The 22,408-nt window shown below is 40.5% G+C and overlaps 1 non-coding gene across 1 annotated transcript; it reads left to right on the forward strand.

Moving 5' to 3' along the window:
* The first annotated feature begins 15,516 nt into the window (after positions 1-15,516).
* On the forward strand, positions 15,517-15,589 carry Trnaa-agc. The gene has a single exon. It is a non-coding gene; the product is annotated as a tRNA-Ala (tRNA).
* The last annotated feature ends 6,819 nt before the right edge of the window (positions 15,590-22,408 follow it).

A 22,408-nucleotide genomic window follows, 5' to 3' on the forward strand; every position in this document is an offset into this window, starting at 1 on the left:
GTTCTGAAATACTTATCATTCCTTTCAAAATACCTTGTATATGACAAACTGTCAGGAATTAGAAACTGCAGTTTTTGACAGTTGGTATTTCTTTATTGTAATACTCAGTATTCATCTCCCTGGTTTTGACATCAGACTTACCTTCTACAACAGAAAATAACAGTCTCAAATTTTTTGTTATAGAGTGCATGTGAAGTACAACATAACAAAGAATGTTTATTTTATACATTATTTTCATTGTACCTTTTTCCAAATTAAGGTAATATTTGAACGCAGAGGAAATGTATGAGATTTCAATGAATGTTCTACGGAGAATCTATTCCTTTGTGATCCACAGTTCGAGACTGATGTCATGAAATTAGAAGAAGGAGAGGTGACGGGTGGGGTGCACATAGCTTGAGAAGAAATTTAAAATACTGCATTCTTCAGTTGACAACAGAACAATAAAAGAGGTGCTGCAAAAATATTAATATGGCACGAGTAATGGTGTTTAATCATATATATTCACAAGTGCCGTGCTGACCTCTCCAGGGGATACCACCGTGCCAACTTGAGGTTTGCGTAAAGCTAGAGGTTTGTGCAAAGCTAAAGGTTTGCGAAAAGCTCAGGGCTGTGCTGGGGATAACACAGCTACTGGATAGGTCTCTCATGTTAGACATGCCACAGAGGTTGAATCTGGAGAAGTGTGTCCCACAATGCTCCATCTCCTCCCATATCCTTTCAGATAGTTCTTTTCCTCAACACCCTAGGACTCAATCACAAAGAAAACAGAAGAGAAACCTATCACACCTGAGATTCCCCACAGATGTAAGCGGAAGAGGTCATGTCACATCAACTGATGGTGAAGGTGCTGCTCTATTGAAATTGAGTTTGCAGCAGTTTGTTGCAGTTCCTGTGTCTGAAATCACATGTTTGATACCTATGTTCAGTGATGAATAGTTCCAGAATCATAACAAGTGGGTTACTTCCTTGCAAGCTGAGAGAGATCCACCATAAACAAAATAATGTGAATGGCAATTTCTCCTGCCATTTTCCTTTAAGCCTAATGTCAGTGGGATCAGGATGGTGATAGCAAGCTTGAGCAAGGCTGGATGCTGCTAGTCTGGACCTGCACAATGGTGGCAAATGTGTGATGGTCTCCTCGCTGAGAACTCCCGACTATTCGATGATCCAGTGCTGCATCTGTAATTGGGCAGGCCTAGTTAGGATAGCTGTTGCCCATCCTGAATGTGGAAGGCCTTAGAAAAGGTGGGCTTTACAGCAGTAGTCACGTATACACCTGCTTCGGAATCTGCACCCAAAATGCCATTCCTAATCTGTGGGCAAAAACCGAGAGAGAAAAATATGGTTATGATTATTTGGATGTGGAAAGTCATGACACCTTTGGAATTAAATGGTAAGATATCAGAAAGAAGAATGGCTCTCCCATAAGCTAGCTAGATTAGATATATACTGTTATACCAATGTGACTAGTTCAGGGTACACCGTATTCTGAAGAAAAAAAAGAAAAGCGCAGGAGGACCACACACTCGTGGTGTAGAATTTGGAGTAAAAAGAAAATTAATGAAAGAACCAATGCTGTAGAGAACTCTTTGTAGAACAGAATTGGGATTCCATCCAGGGCTGGCAATTTATTTGTTTTTAACTCTTTCAGTTGTTTCTCTACTCCAGGGATGCTTATTACTATGTTCTCCATATGTGAGTCTGTGCAATGGTCAAACAACGCCATGATTGTATGATTCTCCTATGTGAATGATTTAATAAACACAAAATTTAAATTTTGGCCTTTCTTTTGCTATCATCTACTGCCACGCTGAACTGGTCAACAAGTGATCTATGTAGGATCAGAATTTTCTCAGGTTCTCGGCAAGATTTTTTGCTAAGGTATGTTGGTGGTAGTTGTTGTATGCTTCACACATCGATCTTTTTACAGACACATGAATCTCATCTACCTTCAGCCTGCCATCATTTGCATGTTCTATTTTGAACTGAGAGTGCAACAGTCTTTGTTTCCTCAGCATTTCCAAATTTTATTGTTAAATCACGATGGTTTTTTTCCATCCTTAATCTACTGACTCTGCACATATTTCTCCAGAGCACAATTTACAATCCATTTAAACTTTGCCCATAAGTCCTCTACATCTACCGCACCGGAACTAAATCAATTGATCAAGAACCTCATAAACGTCAGATGGGATGCTTCAGTAACAACTGATGGCAGAAAATAGGCAAGATGCTTCGAAGTCTGTCAGATGAAAGGGACATGTTGAATTTTTATAATGGAGTAAAAGAGATATATGAATCTGGTCATTCGTCATCAGAAACTATGAAAGCTGATGATAGTAAGAACATTCTCACTGACACGACATCTTGAGTTGCTGGAAGGAACACTTCAGCACACTATCAAACCACAGTTATGCTGTTGCTGACAATTTCCTCAAGGATATCCCACATCATCCAGCAGAACACTGAATGGTATTCCCACTGACTTTCCACGAAGACGTAAATGGCCCGGAATACCATTTAAATGAGATAGACACTCAGATTTGACAACATCCCCCTCCCCTGAGATTGTCCAAGGTGGTGGCTTGGCTCTAAAAGCCAGACTCTTGTCTCTGTTTTTTCTAATGGGGGAAACCAGTAAGGTTCCACCTGATGTGAGGATCTCCACATTTGTTATCACCTTTAAAAAAACCGAAGTTGTAACATGACAGGGCTGGAGAGAAAGCCTCAGTTGCCTGTTAAGTGTTATTTGTTAAAGCTGGGGAAATTAGGAAAGGTTCCACTGCTGCAGTAAGGCTCAGAAGCGTAAACAATAACGGACAGTGCATAACGATAATGAACGTTGTGGAAAGAACAGAGTGGTAAGGAGCATAACCATTAGTTTAAGCTGCTAAAAAATGCCAGAGCAGGTTCCGCTTTGGAAAACATGTCCAGCACAGAATTACTGTGGAAAACTACTCATTGTGCTGTGTATATGAATGGAGGCTGGACAAATGTTGGCATGATGAGGGTCTACGGACAAAGGGGGGGTTAGCAGGAGTGAATGTCTGGCCTTAAGTCATAAGCACCAATAGGCAAATGCTGAAAGGGCTGCTAACAGCTACACATGTCCAAAGACGTGTTGTTTGAAAGTACCAAGGCTCTGAACAGAACAAACACTCTGATAACTTAGAATGAGATAGGGAATGTTGATGCAGTAAGCTTAATGGTTATATGTGAGTCCATGAAATACAATCCTTTGTACACAAGCAACAACACTAATTACACGCATAACTAGGCACTACACTGTAAATGCTTGCACACTATAAATAACAAACAAGACTGTCTTAGAAGGCAGACATAGTTTCAGATAAAGGCTTTGCCCAGTAGCTGTTATCGCAAGAAACAACACTAATTACATTGTTATGAAATGTGCTATGATGATTAGTGTCTACATTAAGTATGTCGTACCATAAAGTTCTCTGCACATACACTTATGAAGCAGCATGTAGTATTAGTGTTGTTGTTGTGGTCTTCAGTCCTGAGACTGGTTTGATGCAGCTCTCCATGCTACTCAGTCCTGTGGAAGCTTCTTCATCTCCCAGTACCTACTGCAACCTACATCCTTCTGAATCTGTTTAGTGTATTCATCTCTTGGTCTCCCTCTACGATTTTTACCCTCCTCGCTGCCCTCTTAATACTAAATTGGTGATCCCTTGATGTCTCAGAATATGCCCTACCAACCGATCCCTTCTTCTAGTCAGGTTGTGCCACAAATTTCTCTTCTCTCCAATTATATTCAATACCTCCCCATTAGTTACGCGATCTACCCATCTAATCTTCAGCATTCTTCTGAAGCACCACATTTCGAAAGCCTCTCTTCTCTTCTTGTCCAAAATATTTATTGTCCACGTTTCACTTCCACACATGGCTACACTCCATACACATACTTTCAGAAACGACTTCCTGACACTTAAATCTATACTTGATGTTAACAAATTTCTCTTCTTCAAAAACGCTGTACTTACCATTGCCAGTCTACATTTTATATCCTCTCTAATTCGACCGTCATCAGTTATTTTGCTCCCAAAGTAGCAAAACTCATTTACTACTTTAATGCTCTCATTTCCTAATCTAATTCCCGTAGCATCACCCGATTTAATTCAACTTCATCCCATTATCCTCATTTTGCTTCTGTTGATGTACATCTTATATCCTCCTTTCAAGACCATGTCCATTCTGTTCAGCTGCTCTTCCAGGTCCTTTGCTGTCTCTGACAGAATTACAATGTCATTGGCGAACCTCAAAGTTTTTATTTCTTCTCCATGGATTTTAATACCTACTCCGAATTTTTCTTTTGTTTCCTTCACTGCTTGCTCAATATACAGATTGAATAACATCGGGGATAGGCTACAACCCTGCCTCACTCCCTTCCCAACCATTGCTTCCCTTTCATGCCCCTCGACTCTTTATAACTGCCATTTGGTTTCGTACAAATTGTAAATAGCCTTCCGCTCCGTGTATTTTACCCCTGCCTCCTTCAGAATTTGAAAGAGAGTATTCCAGTCAATATTGTCAAAAGCTTTCTCTAAGTCTACAAAGGCTAGAAACGTAAGTTTGCCTTTCCTTAATCTATTTTCTAAGATAAGTCGTAGGGTCAGTATTGCCTCACATGTTCCAACATTTCTACGGAATCCATACTGATCTTCCCCGAGGTCGGCTTCTACCAGTTTTTCCATTCGTCTGTAAAGAATTCGTGTTAGTATTAGTGTATCAAATTAATTTGACATATTAACCTTGTTGATGGCATTTGACTTAAAGAGTAATAAATGTCCATCCTTGTCTGTGTAAATTACACATCTATATTTACAGGACTAGTAATTAGTATCAGTAGACTTGGTATCAAATAATGTTTCATACAACAAATGTAAATTAAATCTAGGGTTATTAGATTAGGAATTGTGGTCCAATTCCATTTACATTTCCAGTTCATTTTTATTCCATTTCAATTGCACACTATGTGTCAGAGTGTAATAAGAAATAAATTATATGGTGGGAAGCTACTTGGGATCCCAGTGACTTCAGTTAATGTCGTTGATGGACAAGGTGGTGGGAGATATGCTCTTGGAAGCTGCGGCAAAATGCAAGTAAAGTAAGTAGTATTATGGCCATCAAACAGAGAGGGCTGTTTTTGGTTTTCTGATGTGAAAATGGATGTTCAGTTATTACCATCAGAGACTTGTATATTTTACGATCTGGAGTGTAGCCAAATGAGAGATGCTGAATAGAAACTATGACTGTGACTTTGGATGTCGGAGCAGTTATATGTGGACTTTAGTTTACATACGTGAGCATGGGATTAAAAAAAAAACGGGTTTTTAAACAGACTTAGTAATTTGAGCATGTTAGTAGTGTTGCCACAAGTTTCCCCAAGTGAAATTCCCTGATATTTTCCTGATTTTCAGACAAGTTTTAGCATTTTTCCCTGGTAAATATTGAGATCTCAAGGGTAAGTAAAGACATAAGTTGACAAAAAAAATGTATGGACTTTGGTATTTCTACCCTGTATGAGTAAAAATCTCAAGTACTAATATCAACATCTTTTGTAATGAACTGTTTTTAAATGGAGAAAGCAAGTCAAATGGTATATGTGTTTCATTATGACCACTGTTGTTATTTTATTTCAATAAAACGAAACACATTTGGCGACAAAAATACGCATTCCCTTGGAGTCGCAAGACAGATTTACAATACCTTCACTGATTTCAGAAATAACCTCAGAAAAATGTAGGTGTCTTGAAAGAAGCATATAAGGTGGGGAAGATTTGTGTACACCAACACTGTAGGTGACTGCCATAAAATGTTGGTTCTACTATGTTCGTTATTGTCAGTTATTGCCCCCTGTGCTATATCTATTATTTAACAGGTATTATTTAAAAACAAAGATGATGTGACTTACCATACGAAAGCGCTGGCAGGTCGATAGAAACACAAACAGATACATACATACACACAAAATTCAAGCTTTCGCAACAAACTGTTGCCTCATCAGGAAAGAGGGAAGGAGAGGGAAAGACAAAAGGAAGTGGGTTTTAAGGGAGAGGGTAAGGAGTCATTCCAATCCCGGGAGCGGAAAGACTTACCTTAGGGGGAAAAAAGGATGGGTGTACACTCGCACACACACATATCCATCCACACATATGCAAACACAAGCAGACATATTTAAAGACAAAGAGTTTGGGCAGAGATGTCAGTCGAGGCGGAAGTGCAGAGGCAAAGATGATGTTGAATGACAGGTGAGGTATGAGTGGCGGCAACTTGAAATTAGCGGAGATTGAGGCCTGGTGGGTAACGGGAAGAGAGGATATATTGAAGAGCAAGTTCCCATCTCCGGAGTTCGGATAGGTTGGTGTTGGTGGGAAGTATCCAGATAACCCGGACAGTGTAACACTGTGCCAAGATGTGCTGGCCGTGCACCAAGGCATGTTTAGCCACAGGGTGATCCTCATTACCAACAAACACTGTCTGCCTGTGTCCATTCATGCGAATGGACAGTTTGTTGCTGGTCATTCCCACATAGAATGCATCACAGTGTAGGCAGGTCAGTTGGTAAATCACGTGGGTGCTTTCACATGTGGCTCTGCCTTTGATCGTGTACACCTTCCGGGTTACAGGACTGGAGTAGGTGGTGGTAGGAGGGTGCATGGGACAGATTTTACACCGGGGGCGGTTACAAGGATAGGAGCCACAGGATAGAGAAGGTGGTTTGGGGATTTCATAGGGATGAACGAACAGGTTACCTCAAAATTCCAATCAACACAATCTGAAACCACAACACCCTAATTCAGTAGTTAACCTTTCCTCCAAACCTCTCTCCCAATCCGAAACGTCTGTCCTATCCAAAGGCCTCACCTTCAGCCCCACTCCCAGATTCAACCAAACAGCCCTCGTCAAAGATTCCACCGTCCACCTAACCTTCGTAACCTGTTAGTTCATCCCTATGAAATCCCCAAACCACCTTCTCTACCCTCTGGCTCCTATCCTAACCGCCCCCGGTGTAAAACCTGTCCCATGCACCCTCCTACCACCACCTACTCCAGTCCTGTAACCCGGAAGGTGTACACGATCAAAGGCAGAGCCACATGTGAAAGCACCCACGTGATTTACCAACTGAGCTGATGATACATCACCGATCTCATACATTCTACACACCAACATGAATAGTCATCTTGTTGCCTCTTGCCCCAATAATTTTATAAATTGTGGTGGAATGTTATCTATCTCTTCTGCCTTATTTCTACCATTACCCCATTGTAAATCAGCCATGAAAATTTTATTTACAATTTCCCAGATATTAACATGTGACAGTTTGCATACGTTTCGTCGTCAGAAATGTTGCAAACATTGGGGGAGCTCTTCACTTCCAAACAACAGTCTTTTTTCATTCATGTATTCCTGCCACTTGCTGATTCTTTTTTAAGGAATTGCCGACAAAGTTTTTCAGCTGAATGACTGTTATGTTATCTTACTAATTACAGACAGGGGAACATGCAGGAAAGAAGAGTTACCTCCTACAACAGTGAAGACCTTTGAGCATGTCTGCATTCAGCAGTGACTGCCAGCTGCCACAATGCTTTACAAAATTCATGAGCAGGCAACAGAACAGATATTTGTGAAGTACAGTCCCAGAAAGACTGTCAATTAAGTTCACTTGATGCTTACTTGTAATTTTGATGAAATATTCTGAACACTTCTTGTGTAGTAAGTGACAGTGACGTGGAAAAATTCAATTTTTCGTCTACAAAGAGGTTATTTTACAAGTAAATTCAATGTCTCTAATCTTTTACTATGTGAAAAATTTCTCTCTTTCTTCCATAGCCACTAATACAGCAAAGAGAGAATGTTTGCGGTATACACTGAAGCACCAAAGAAACTGGTATAGCCTTGTGTATTCAAATACAGAGATATGTTAACAGGCAGAATACGGTGCTGCGGTTGACAACGCCTATATGAGACAAAAAGTGTTTGGTGTAGTTGTTAGATCAGTTACTGCTGCTACAATGGCAGGTTATCAAGATTTAAGTGAGTATGAACATGGTGTTATAGTCGGCACACGAGCGATGGGACACAGCATGTCTGAGGTACCGATGAAGTGGAGATTTTTCCGCATGACCATTTCACGAATGTACTGTGAATATCAGGAATCCTACATCGCTGCGGCTGGAAAAAGATCCTAAAAGAATGGGACCAATGACTACAGAAGGGAATCGTTCAGTGTGACAGAAGTGGAACTCTTTCACAAATTGTTCCATATTTCAATGCTGGGCCATCAACAAGTGTCAGTGTGCAAACCATTCAACAAAACATCATCAATATATGCTTTTGGAGCTGAAGGCAAACTCGTTTACCCTTGATGACTGCATGACACAAAGCTTTACACCTCACCTGGGCCCGTCAACACTGACATTGGACTACTGATGACCTGAAACATGTTGCCTGGTCGGATGTGTCTCATTTCAGTGTACTGATGGATGGGTATGGAGACAACCTCATGAATCCAAGGACCCTGCACATCAGCAGGAGACTGTTCAAGCTATTGGAAGCTCTGTAATGGTGTACAGCATGTGCAGTTGGAGTGATATGGGTCCCCTGATATGTCAGTTACAGTCAGGCATAATTAAAATACACTTACACAAAACTTTTGGCCACAGTCTTCATCAGTAAAACAACAACACACACACACACACACACACACACACACAATACAACTATCACGTGGAATGCAAACAGCAAACTGGATGGGGTGAGTATGGGGAAGGGATAGTAACGTACGGGTGGGGAAAGAGACGAACACTGTCAGGTGCAGGGTCTAGAATGCCAAAAGGTACAGCGTCAGGAGATTGAGGGGCAGGGAGTTGGGGAAAAAATGAGCAAAAAGGGGAGGAGCAGGGAAAGATGGGCATATGTGTTGGCAGAAGGCTGCAAATAAACAGGGTGGGAGATGAGAATGAGGAGGAGATGGTAGTACAGAGGGGGTGGAGACTGCTGGGTGGAGGGTGTGGGGACAGTATGTTACCATAGGTTCAGTATGTTACCATAGGTTCAGTATGTTACCACAGGTTGAGGTCGGAATAATTCTGGGAGTGGAGAATGTGTTGTAAAGATAACTTCCATCTGCACAGTTCAGAAAAGATGGTGGTGGAGGGAAGGATCCAGATGGCTCAGGCAGTGAAGCAGCCATCGAAAACAAGTGTGTTGTGTTCAGCTGCATGTTGTGCCACAAGGTGTTCTGCTTTGCTCTTGGCCACAGTTTGGTGGTGACCATTCATTCCGGTGGACAGCTGGTTGGTAGTCATACCAATATAAAAAGCTGTGCAATGACTGCAGCAGAGCTGGTAAATCACATGGCTCCTTTCACAGGTGGCCTGGCCCCTGATGGGTTAGGAGAAACCTGTTACAGGACTGGAATAGGAAGAGCTGGGTGGGTGGACTGGGCAGATCTTGCAGATCCTTGTGGCATCCCTATCATGGGATAGGGAGTGGCAGAGGGCTGAACTAGGATGCTGTGGAGGTTGGGTGGGCAATGGAACATCACTTTAGGAGGGGTGGGAAGTATCTCAAGTAGGATGTCCCTCATTTCAGGACATGATGATAGGTAATCAAAGCCCTGGCAAAGGATGTGGTTCAGGTGTTCCAGTCTGCGGTGATACTGGGTGATGGAGAGGACACTCTTTTGTGGCTTGTTCTTGGGGGGTGGTGGGATGATTTGGGGTGTGAGGGGAAATGGGATGAGAGATCTGTTTGAGAACTAAGTCTGGGGGATACTGAGCAAGGGAGTTTGTGTCACTGCAGATATGCCATCCCCAGGTGGCCGGGCTGTATGGGATGGATTTTTTGGTGTGAAAGGGATGAGAGCTGTCAAAACGCAGGCACTGTTGGTGGTTGGAAATTTGCCATAATGTCTTATGAGACAAAACTGCTGAGGTCATCGGTCCCTATGCTTATGCACTACTTAATCTAACTTACACCAAGGAACACACACACACACACACACACACACACACACACACACACGCCCAAGGGAGGACTCGAATCTCCAACGGGGGAAGCTGAGGGGTCCGCCACATGGTGCCTAAGACTGTGCGGCTACCCTGCGTGGCACTGTTGGTGGTTGATGGATTTAAAGTGGACAGAGGTGCAGATGGAGTCATCAGAGAGGAGGAGTTCAACATCTAGGAAGGTGGCATGCTGGGCTGAGGAGGACCACATGAAGTGGATGGGAGAGAAGGTGTTGAGGTTGTGAAGGAACGAAGATAGAGTGTATTGGCCCTGCGTCCAGATCATGAAGATATCATCAGTGAACCTTAATCAGATAAAGAGTTCCATGTTTTGGGAGGATAGGAGGATCCCCTCTAGTTGGCTCATAAAAAGGTTGGCATACGTTGGTGCTATGCTGGTGCCCATGACTGTGCTATAGATTTGTTTATACACCTTCCCTTCCAATGAGAAGTAGTTGTGGGTTAGAAATTAGTAAGATGCATGAAGAATGAGGGAGTGGGTCTGGAATCTGAAGGGTGGTGTTCAGTAGTGGTAAGACCATTGGCATGACGGATTCCGGTGTATAGGGAGGTGGCATCAACAGCGATGAGTAGGGATCCAGGAGGTAATGGCGTGTGTATGGTTGAGAGTCAGTGAAGGAAGTGGTTGCTGTCTTTGACATGTGAGGCTAGATTACAGACAATTGGTTGGAAGTATTTATCAATGAGGGGAAAAATTGTTTCAGTGGGGGCACAATAACCAGCCACAATGGGGCTTCCAGGATTGTGGGGTTTGTGGATTTTGGTGAGCATGTAGAAGGTGGGTGTGCGGGATGTCATAAGGGTGAGGACGGGAATTAATTCAGGGGAGATGTTCTGGAAAGGGCCTACAGCTTTAAGCAGGGATTGGAGGTTGTGCTGGATATCTGGGATGGGATCACTCTGGCAGAGTTTATAGCTGGTGGAGTCAAATAATTGGCAGATGTCTTCTGCCATGTAGTCACTGTATTTCATAAAAATGGTGGTGGAACCTTTGCCTGCAGGTAGGATGATTAGGGCAGGTTTTGTTTTGAGGTTGTGTATAGCTATTCTTTTTTCTACTGAAAGATTGTTGTTCTGAGGAAGGGACCTGAGAAGGATGGTCAGGTTAAGTAGGAGGTAAGGAATTCCTGGAAGGTGGCCAGCATGTGGTTAGGTGGGAGGATCATGGTTCAATGATGATATGAACAAGGAGAGGCAGGGTTCAGCGCTGGAACTATGGCAGTTTTGGTTGGAGGGATTGACAGCAAAGAAGTGCTTCCACTGCAGGGATCTGGAGGAGGAGAGTAGGGCTTTGACAAGTCAAGGATGGTTAAGCTTGGGTGCAGGGCTAAAAGAGAAGCCTTTGGATAGGACTGAAACATCTGTGGAGCTGAGGATTTTGGTGGAAAAGTTAACGACAGTGTTATGGGAATCTTTTGGCTCTGGATTTCATGGAGAGTTGGTACGCTGTTTGGTGGTATGTGGCAAGGTAAAAAGGTCAGCTAGACAGGGTTTAGCTGCTATGAGGAGTGGATGAGGAGGAACACTGTGGGTATGATAGGGATGGCATAGTGGTGCCCCAGGGTGGCAATAGGATGTCAGCAGGTTGGATAACTTATGGAGGTGGTGTGAAATACCAGTTTTCATAAATTTAACTTTAAATTTTTTTAAATGTAATTAAAATATTTCTTAAAAATTTTTGTCCCCTATTGCACTCTCTTAGGGGTTGAATTTCCAGAAACACTGCAACACATGTTTCTTTATTCCTAACTGAGAAGTCAAATACCAATCATATTAGATGTATCCTTAAAAAACTGTTAGTAGTTCTTTACAAATTATTTATTTTTAAAAATAATTTCACCCACTATTTTACCCCCTTAGTAGTAGAATTTTGAAAAATGCTGAAACACACATTTTTTAGTTTTCTGACAGAGAAACCAAATACTAGTTTTCATAGTACTAGCTTCCGAATTCCCTTAATAGTGACATATTTTCAAAAAGCCTTTCATCCCCTACTTCACCCCCATAGGAGAGGAAGTTTGGGAAATCTCTTCTTAATTGATGCCTTTCTGGTAACATCCCCATGTCTATGCAATATCCTTCCTTCCAGGAGTGCTAGTCTTCAAGGTTTGCAGAAGAACTTCTGTGAAGTTAGGAAGGTAGAAGATAAGGTACTGGCGGAAGTAAAGCTGTGCGCATGAGTTGTGAATCATGCTTGTGTAGCTCAGTTGGTAAAGCATAGCTCAGTTGGTAGAGCACTTGCCTGCAAAAGGCAAGGGTCCTGAGTTTGAGTCTCAATCCAGCACATAGTTTTAATCTGCCAGGAAGTTTCATATCAACACACACTCCGCTGCAGAGTGAAAATTTCTTTCTAGACTGTAGAATATGTTTGGCAATACAGTGACCATCAAGTTACTTCTTAGATGGCACAGAAATGTTCCACCAAATTCACCTGATATTTTCTTGTAATTTCCACTGAATAATCTGAGTGATTTTCACTTATGGTGTGACATCAGGTTATAAATTTATGGTTTTGAGTCCGTGGAGGTTGTTCCTCACAGAAACTGGAACTTATCTCACTTCTTACATCATGATTTTTCTGTCACTGTAGTAGTATGGGAGAGATGAAAGTCACGGCACTTCGCTAGCTTTGGGATAGTAAAAATCATCCTGTAAAGTAAATATGTGTTTGGTCTCGGTTGCAGTCTTGATGGTAGCCATTTTTTTTACCTACTCTGTGACAGAGCTTCCATCTGCCAGATTGAAAATCTGTAAGGAAATCTTATGAAAACTTCTGCATCATAAGTCCTCTCATCATTTCCAGTACCCACATTGCAAGGGTGTTTTTCCATTACTTTATTGGACACAAGAGTAAGCATAAGGGAGAAATTAATCATCACTAATAGCAAACAACAAAAAATCCATGGTGGAATAATGGCTATATTATAAAAAGGATAGATTGCTACTCACCATATAACAGAGATGTTGAGTCGCAGACAGGCACAACAAAAAGCCAGAGATGGTGGTCATGTCTGAGGGCTGCATTTGCATGAATGTGTGTGTATGCTGTCTATTTCAGAAAAGGCCCTTCTGGTCAAAAGCTTGTGTGTTTAGTAGTCTTTTTGTTGTGCCTGTCTGCAACTAAACATCTCCGCAATACCATGAGTGGCACTCAATTCTTTTCATAATATTGTCACCACTAGTATATTCTCTAACATTAAATAAAACTGTCAGACAATGTTCAGGTAGTTTACTGCCTGTAGGAATTAAAGATGTTGTCAAGCTTGTTTTAAAGGGCATTTACATCTGGAAAGGAATTTTCATCACGGTTGTTTGATAAGGAATAGCAAACATAAGGATTTGAGGGTGCAAGGTCAGGTGAATAAAAGAATGATGGGTGACTTCCCAAACAAACTCCTGGAGAATTTTGGTTTTGAAAATCAGCAGTGTGTGTCATCTTGCAGCAGTAACAACTGATGAAGTTTTATTTATCCTTTTTCTTACACTGCAACCAAAAGGGGTTTCAGTTGTTGGAAAAATGCTAGCTGCAGTGGAAACACTATTGCAGTAGAGTTTGTAAGGTACAACCACCTTTTCGTGATCCATGAGATCAAAATAAAATTATCTGTTCACACTGTCATTTACTTCAGGAGATGTCTCAGTCACGGACTCTTTCTAAAGAAGTCAATATAAAGGCATCTTAACTCATCAATGGTAACAATACTGCAAAGGACTGATCACTGAGCAAACTGATGATACTGAAGCAAAAATGTATTAATAGTCACCCCTCTGAGTCCTGTTGCTTTGAATTAGAACATGCAGTACTCCTACACCCAAACTTTGCACCCAGCCTACTGAATGCAAGTGTTTCAATTCATCACTTAACACCAATTATCGAGAGTTCCTGAATGAGGAAAATCATTCACGTCAGTACAACTTCGCTGAAACAAGAAAATCCTTTTCTGATGTGATTTGTCTGACAGTACTCACCCCACACAGGATACAAATGTTTCGAGCTGCTTCCACTGCCTGGACCCCTTCATTAAATTCAAACCAAATAATATGTTGCGAGTGTTAGACCTTTTTCCACTTGCAGCTCTATTTCGTAAAATTAAACAACTTTCATAAGATTCAAGTATGCAAAATCCAATAATAGATCTTAAAATAAAAAACTGACTGCTGGCAAAGCTATGTGTGTTGTGTTGCACATGGTCTTCACTTGTTTTTTTGAAGTTATTTCATTTGGAAAATCAAACTAAAATAAGAAAGAATTTTATGCTTACCAATGTGAGAACAGAAATTTGCCCACGATGCACTGTGCTGCATTTGCCTGTTTGGGCAGTGGCCAGCGGCAGTGGATGGTGCCACTGTAGTGTAAGGAAAACTTTTTGAGCATAAACCGTTCTGATCTTGACGCAGCCACAAGCTGTTTCGTGAAATGTTTTACTATTATTAGTGTGCTAGAAAGTGAAGCAAATTGCCTTTAAGAATCCACCAGACTGATATCTTTAGGTGACAGCTGAAACATTGTTTCAAAAATAAAGGAAGGCATGGACATGAACTTGCAACTTTGTGACTACATTGCGCAATGTTTACCGCTAGACCATTAGCAGATTCATCACTCTAAAATCTCTATTAATACAACAATTCATCCAGACACTTCCACATCTTACATTGTTGCCAGATCATGCAGATGGCTGGACTCAGAATTTTGAGGGGCGTCCTGTTTTATTCGTACTTTAAGTAGACAATTCACACTTTGTCTCTGAGGTGGCTGGCCAGCGGCCAAGTATTATGTCTGAGACTGTAACGGTGCACAGGAAAAATGTTTCTCATCAGTTTGCTATTCACTCAGATTCACTCTCAAATTTATATTTCTTTGGCTATTGCAACACAGGATACAACAGCTACTTCATTGTATGGTGAATGACGAATGCTATGATAATGATTGAAGCAGAAGAAATGAATTGAAATTTGTGCTGTGGCCGGGACTCGAAACTGGGTCTTCTTGTGCTTGCTAGGCACAAATGCTAACAATTATACCACCACAGCACTATGGTTAACATTGCTGCAAGAACTAACCAAGCTGCGTGCCCTCCCCAACACAAACTTCAAATCATACCTTCTGCTTATTTTCCCTTACATTGTCACTATTGCCAGGGCTCTCCAGCATTGGAATAGCACCCCCGCACTAGACGTAATGGGAAAGTCCTATACCATAGGTGATCTCATAGATCTTATAATCACATTTTTCCCTGATACATTCAGGTCTCTTCTTTATATACAATAATGATTGAAGCAGAAGAAATGGTAAGGGACTTTCCCATTACGTACAGCACTGGGGTGTTATTCCAATGCCAGAGAGCCCTGGCAAATAGTGACAATATAAGGGAAAATAAACAGAAAATATGATTTGAAGTTTGTGTTGGGGAGGGCACGCAGCTTGGTTAGTTCATGCAGCAATGTTAACCATAGTGCTGTGGTGGTATAATGGTTAGCATTTCTGCCTAGCAGGCAAGAAGACCCAGGTTCGAGTCCTGGCCGCAGCACAAATCTAATTCATTTCTTCTGCTTCACTCATTATTGTAGATAAAGAAGAGACTTGAATATCTCAGGGAAAAATGTAATTGTAAGATCTATAAAATGACAAATACATTTGAAGCCCATATCACCATGGAATATGCAAAAAAACGAAGCTCAAAGGTAATATTTCCAAAAGTTCTGAGATAGTGAAAGTGCTGCAAACTTGCAGACTGATTGACTGGGATCAAAGCACCATGGCACATAGGATATCAATTGAAGTGGTTGATCAGACTCTTCAAGGTTTACTTGCACATGAAAACCCATTTAATGGAACTCTCATTTTGTTAGCAGATGACTTATGACAGACTTTACCAGTCACATCAAAATCAACACCAGCTGATGAACTTAACACTTGCCTCAAAGCATCCTATCTTTGGAGACATGTGCAGAAACTCATATTAAAGACCAATATGTGCATATCTTTGCGGTACAATGTGGACACCCATAATGGAGAAGTACCAGCTGATGCCAACAAAAAATATATTTCATCCCAAATTGAGCTTTTGTGTCATTGTTCTATCAATCGAACAATTAATTCAGAAAGTTTTCCTACAAACTGTCACAAATTACAAAAATCACCAATGGCTTTGTGAAAGTGTTATTTTGGCAGCAAAGAACATCAACATTAATACAATCGGCTATGCAATATACGAACAAGTTTGTCAACCACAAATTGATTGACAGTGTCATGAATTCAGATGAGATTTTTAATTGTCCGAATGAGTCTTCAAATTTGTTCACTCTTTCTAGTGTGCCAATGCATAGATTGTCACTCAGTACTGGCACTGCAATAATTCTTTTGTGCAACATTAATTCATCAGGACTGTGCAATGGAATCAGACTCATTGTCAAAAGATTGAAGCCAAGCATCACTGAAGTGAAAATTCTGAATGGCATGTCAAAAGGAGATGATGTGCTGATTCCACCAATTCCCATTATTCCCTCTGATATGCCATCTGATTTGAAACTTACAATAATAGAGGAAAAAGTGAAATCAGCTTGTTTCATCACAATATTATAGGGGTCAAAAATAAAAAAAATGAGTTGTTTATTTGTTTGTAAGATCTTAGTAGCTGGAAAGAAATTGATAACCTGTGTCTGTCTTAACACCATACAACCACAGCAGTAGAAAATCTTAATGTAAGTGTTTGTACTAAAAAATGTAGAAATAAGTAAATGCTGTATAGATTAGGATACAGAAGTGTGGCTATAATCGACACAGTGAAATGTAAACTCTGAAAAAATTATAGATGCACTTTTGAATAATCTGTCTTTTGTTTTTAGTTCGTGTTCCTTTGCAATGAACATTGAAGAAAATATATGTGTGTGCTAGTAGTTTCCTTCGTGTGATGTTAAACAAATAATTATTTTTACTAGATCCCAGAACCAGTGACCCCTATGTTATCTTTACCACACAGGAATCACTCCAATCATTACTCCAATTTTACTGCGGCAATTTAAAAACATTTTTTCAGAACATCTTTACCAATGAATGACACTGGTATGGAGATATCGTGTTAGGCAGTGAGAGTAACACCTTTCTGGGGGGGGGGGGGGGGGAAGAGTAAATATACAGTTTTTGCAAGTGGAGCCCCAATTTATTACCACTACTACTAGCGATGAAGTAACAAAGTATCATTATGTATTTGGATCACTTGATAGTGAAGTTGCAGAGCTGATTTCAGATTTCCTGTCCAAACCTTTATCAGCTTCCTCATATACAGACTCAAAATCACACATTAACACAGAATTTGAAGACTCGGAGTCATGCAAAGTTAAATTATTATTACTAACTGATGTAGAACTAGGAGCCAAAAAGCCAGCTACTCTGCTCTGAGAGTTGCGTGGCATTGCTGGAATGCAAGTAACCAATGACTTTTAGAAGTTACATTTCTTCAAGGACTATCCTCAAATACACATTCTATACTAGCAGCTAATCAAATGGTAAGTCTTAAGTGCAATGGCTTCTGTGGCTGCAAAACAGTACTAATTACGACACCCAGTAATTTTGTGTATAGTGCTGAAATTGCTTAGTTTCCATCTCACAGTAATAGATTTAACCTACCTGGAAAGGCAGATTTCCACTAACACTCACTACAAAAGTACTCATTTGGCACGGACAGAATGGAGGTGGCTGAATCTCTCACCACCCACTTGTTAATAACAGATTGCAACACACATCTTCAATTTTTGGTCAAATCCAGAGCAGATGTTTCTGTGAAAAATTCAGAAACAGTAACTCTGTGCTGCAAGTGCTTCCATCATATATGCATATGGTGAACAACCACTGACCCTCAAAATTCCATGGCCTCTCTTCTGGTACATGTTTTTGTCAGCCAATTACTGTTGCCAGTTTCTTCAGCCATTGTGGCCTGCTGCTTGACGTTAAATAAAAAAGTAACTTGACAGAGCACAGGCTCTTAGATTTATCTACTAACAGTTTAGGGTTTCTGACCTGACCCAAAGTACAAATATCAAGACTTGCTAAAGAGACATCCTAAATGTACCAACAGAGAAACCTAATTAATGTGCAACACACAATCACAACAGACATCCACAGCCTGCACGAGCCAGATGCTTGTCACCGGAAAAATCAGTGCAAGCACAACTTGAATTTCAGGAAATGATCAACCTTGACATAATTTGTGCTTCTAAATGCTGCTGGTCTAGCCCTCTCCATTTGTTACAAAGAAAGATGGAAGTTGGCATCCATGACGAGATAACAGAGCTCTAAATGCTGCCAAAGTGCCAAACTGCTATCCAATACCTCATTTACAAGATTTCAACCACCAATTCTCCAGCAGGAAGATCTAAGACTGATCTTATCTGAGCTTATCACCACATTCCTGTTGTGCCAGAAGATGTTCCTAAAAAAGCTGTTATCACACCATTTGGACTTTTTGCAGATGCAGTGCGAACATACCAGCAATTTATTTGTAGCATTTTGAATGATTTGAATTTTGTGTGTTCCTATTTAGATTATATTCTCATTGCTTCAGAATCATGTGAAGAACATATAATGTATCTGCAACAGCTCCTTGAACAGATGGATAAATATCACCTTCATTAATGTGGGAAAATGCATTTTTGGAGAGAAAGAAGTATCATTCTTGGGTTATCATGTGTCACATAAAAGGATTTCACCATCAAAAGAAAAACTGACAATAATTCAGGAGTTCCCTCATCCTGAAACAGCAGCATAACTAAGTCGATTTTTAGGATTGGTGGATTTCTATTACACAATGCAGAAATCCAACAACCCTTATTTAATTTGAGCAAGAAAACAAAGATGAAGGATAATCACACTGTTATGTGGACTGATGAAACAGAAAAATCATACTATAAGTTAAAATAACTAGCTAATGCAACTCATCCCTCAACAGATCTTCCCTTAACTCTTTGAGAGGCAGGTAAATACCACTAAAATTTACCGTAGTGGGGCGACAAAAATTATTTGCAAATTTCAAATTTCTTTTACTTGTAACATTTGTTTTAATGTTTTGACATGTTTTATTCATTGAGTTTGTAAAAATTCACTTAAACAACAACAAAATATTAAGATTAAATGTGGTTACTACAGGTAACCACCACCCCATTACAGTATACAAATTCGATATTTGGTGGTTGAACTTTGAAATAACTAATTTTTAATTTTTGCGGTATCTCTTGAAACAGTTCTTGCCTGCTGTCAGACACAAAGGTACTTTGCACACTGAACACATCCACACTGTACACACTGGATTTTTCTTTGAACTGCAAACTGCACATCTTCTAGATGATGAGTGAATTGCTTGATGTTTACTGCTTTCATGGCGAATACTTTGGTCTATGTATGGTTTGTGCGATTTGATCTGGGTTGCTATACTACTTTGGGATACAGAAGCAAAATTAGCTGCCACTGAAACTATTGTTGGAACCAACAAGTTTTTGTACACCTCTCGATGGAAGTCTTTATTGGAGAACTGCTCCATTTCGATTTCTTTGTGCATAATGCAGTCTAAAAAGTGGAAAAACAATCTCATCCACCATTTCTTGCTTTTTCTGTCTGACTTTATTCGATCAAAATTATCCACATAGTTCATACTGGAATTGTAGTCTTTCAATACAATTGGACAAGTGATATTGGTTATTGTTCCAACTTTCATTTTTCAAGTTACTGTGGACACATCTGATGGTGAATGACATGTTGAAATCAAGGTGACTGCCCTGTTCAAATGGCTCTGAGCACTATGGGACTTAACTGCTGTGGTCATCAGTCCCCTAGAACTTAGAACTACTTAAACCTACTGGTAACTAACCTAAGGACACCACACACATCCACGCCTGAGGCAGGATTCAAACCTGTGATCGTAGCGGTCGCGGTTCCAGATTGTAGTGCCTAGAACCGCTCGGCCACTCTGGCCGGCCGACTGCCCTGTTATCTTTCCATCTATAGATTACAATGCCATCATTGCTTATTTTCTAATTGAATCCCCTCTTTCCAGTTCCTTTTCCTCCTTGAGTTTTGACATGTTTTTCCTTCTGGGATTTATTGTTCCACAAGCGTACACACCATTGGATTTTAGGTCCTTGAACGGATCATATGATGTAAAATAATTGTCCATGAAAATAATATGATTCTTTCCATGAAGACCACTGGTTAAATTTAGAACCACTTTCGATCCTAGCCCCGCTACTGGAAAATGTGAAGCTTTTCCTGTATAAACATCAAATTGAAGGTTGTATGATGACTGATCACATAACATCCACACTTTGTACTCTCTTCCTATAGGTTTGTCCCTCATATATTGTTTGAGAGATGATCTGCCTTTGAATTTAACCATTGCTTCATCAATAGCAAGGTTCTGATGTGGTTTACAGCAATCCTGGAATTTCCTGTTCAAATGGTCTAGAAATGGACGTAGTTTGTACAGTTTATCATAATTCTGCTTCTGTCGGGAGCGACCGAATTATCATTGAGGTGCAATTTACTCAGTAGCCAACGAAACCGTTTTACTGGCAACAGTTTTGATATGTAACTTTCACCAAGATCTGGATCAGTGCTCCAGTAATCTCTGTAGCTAGGCTTTTTAGTGATACCCATATAAAGATTTATTCCAATAAAAGTCTTAATTTCAACTTCGCTGGTGGGCACGAATGTTTTGCCTTTCTGTGTAGCATACAAATTAGTTTGAAACACTATGTGTTTTATTAGTGTTTCATCGAAAAATTCACAAACAAGTCAATGGGCTTTAGGTTCACTTTGTTCTTTATTTCTGCGATCACACCACCTTCTCCAATAAATAATGGCACTTGGTCAACACTCTTTTCTTGGCTCCAGTTTACCAGGACTGTTGATGGAACAGTAGATGGGAAAATATTATTTTCACTGACGTCATCAATTTCACCGTCATCCCGAGAATCACTACTGCTCGACACACGCCTGCACACAAGACTAGAACTTGCACAGCTTGTCGTGAATGTGGGGTCATTTCCATCACTGTCAACACTGCTGTCACTAGAAGGTATTTCTTCAAATAAAATTCAGTAACATTCGTCCTCAGTTATTCCTTTTTGGCCAGACATATTTGATGGAGACGAAGAAAATATACTGGGTGGAGCAGAAGGGCGGTGGTTAGCAGCACTAACCATACAGAAATTTGTCTGTGAAATACGGAAAATTCTATTTCAATTTAAAGTTACATTAAACGTAGACTTATATATGTTCAACACATAAATATGAGCAATTACTTGCCAAAAATAGTTGTATAAAGAAGAGCTAAAGAGAATACTGCACGCCGCTTCCAAGAACAGGGCTAACAATGAAGAAGTATCAACTATTTTTCTGAATACGCGGCAAAAATTCACGCAGAAGACCTGCACTGCAGTCTAGCAGAAATTTAGGCAACAATTAGGTGGTTGGCAGAGAGACTACTGGCCCCTGAGCGGCAAAGGGAGAAAATATTATGTGGTTAGCCACAGTGACCACCGCCCATTGAAACAGTCTAGTATGTAGTTAGTTACAGTTTTGCCTGCCCTTCAAAGAGTTAACTTTCATGGTTGATGCTTCAGAATGTGCTATAGGTACTTCTTTATGCAAACTGCAAAAAGGAAAACCTGAGCCACTTGCGTTTTGCTTCAGGTTTCTCATCGATGCACAGTGTAACTATAGCACCTACAATCATGACTTGTTGACAGCATCTTCTGCAGTCAAACACTTTCATTACCTTCTGGAAGGCAGAGAATTCACAGACCTCAAGCCATTAACATTTCCCTTTAACCAGTGTCCAGGAAAAGCATCACCCAGGTAACTATGCCATCTGGAATTTCTGTCAGTCATCACAAATATTTGATGCCTTCCTGGAGGAGAGAATGTTCCTGAGCTGCCGACATCAATTTGCTACTCAGCATTTCATATTAAGTTATTGTAAATGCACAAGGCAGCGGCCCAGAACTGACCAAGAGAAGAATTCAGACTCCTGTCCCTTAGTGTTTGTAGTAATACGTTACCTGATGGGTCACAGCTACTTTGTGATAATTCTACAAGTAAACTTAGGCCATATGCTCTCCCATCCTACTGGCAACAACTCTTTCATGCACTACATGACTTGGCTCACCCTGGCATCAAAGGTACTGTAGACTTGATTGACAACACTTGGCCTTCATTTAAACAAGATGTAAACCTGAGGGCAAAAGCTTTGTTTACTGTCAATGAGTAAAAATTTCGAAACATTCCACTGGTGCTTGTGGAGGTTTAGTGAAGTTGACAGCTGCTTCTTGTATGTACACGTTGATCTAGTGGGATC

The sequence above is a fragment of the Schistocerca americana genome, chromosome 3 (assembly GCF_021461395.2).
Source record: "Schistocerca americana isolate TAMUIC-IGC-003095 chromosome 3, iqSchAmer2.1, whole genome shotgun sequence".
Lineage (NCBI taxonomy): Eukaryota > Metazoa > Arthropoda > Insecta > Orthoptera > Acrididae > Schistocerca > Schistocerca americana.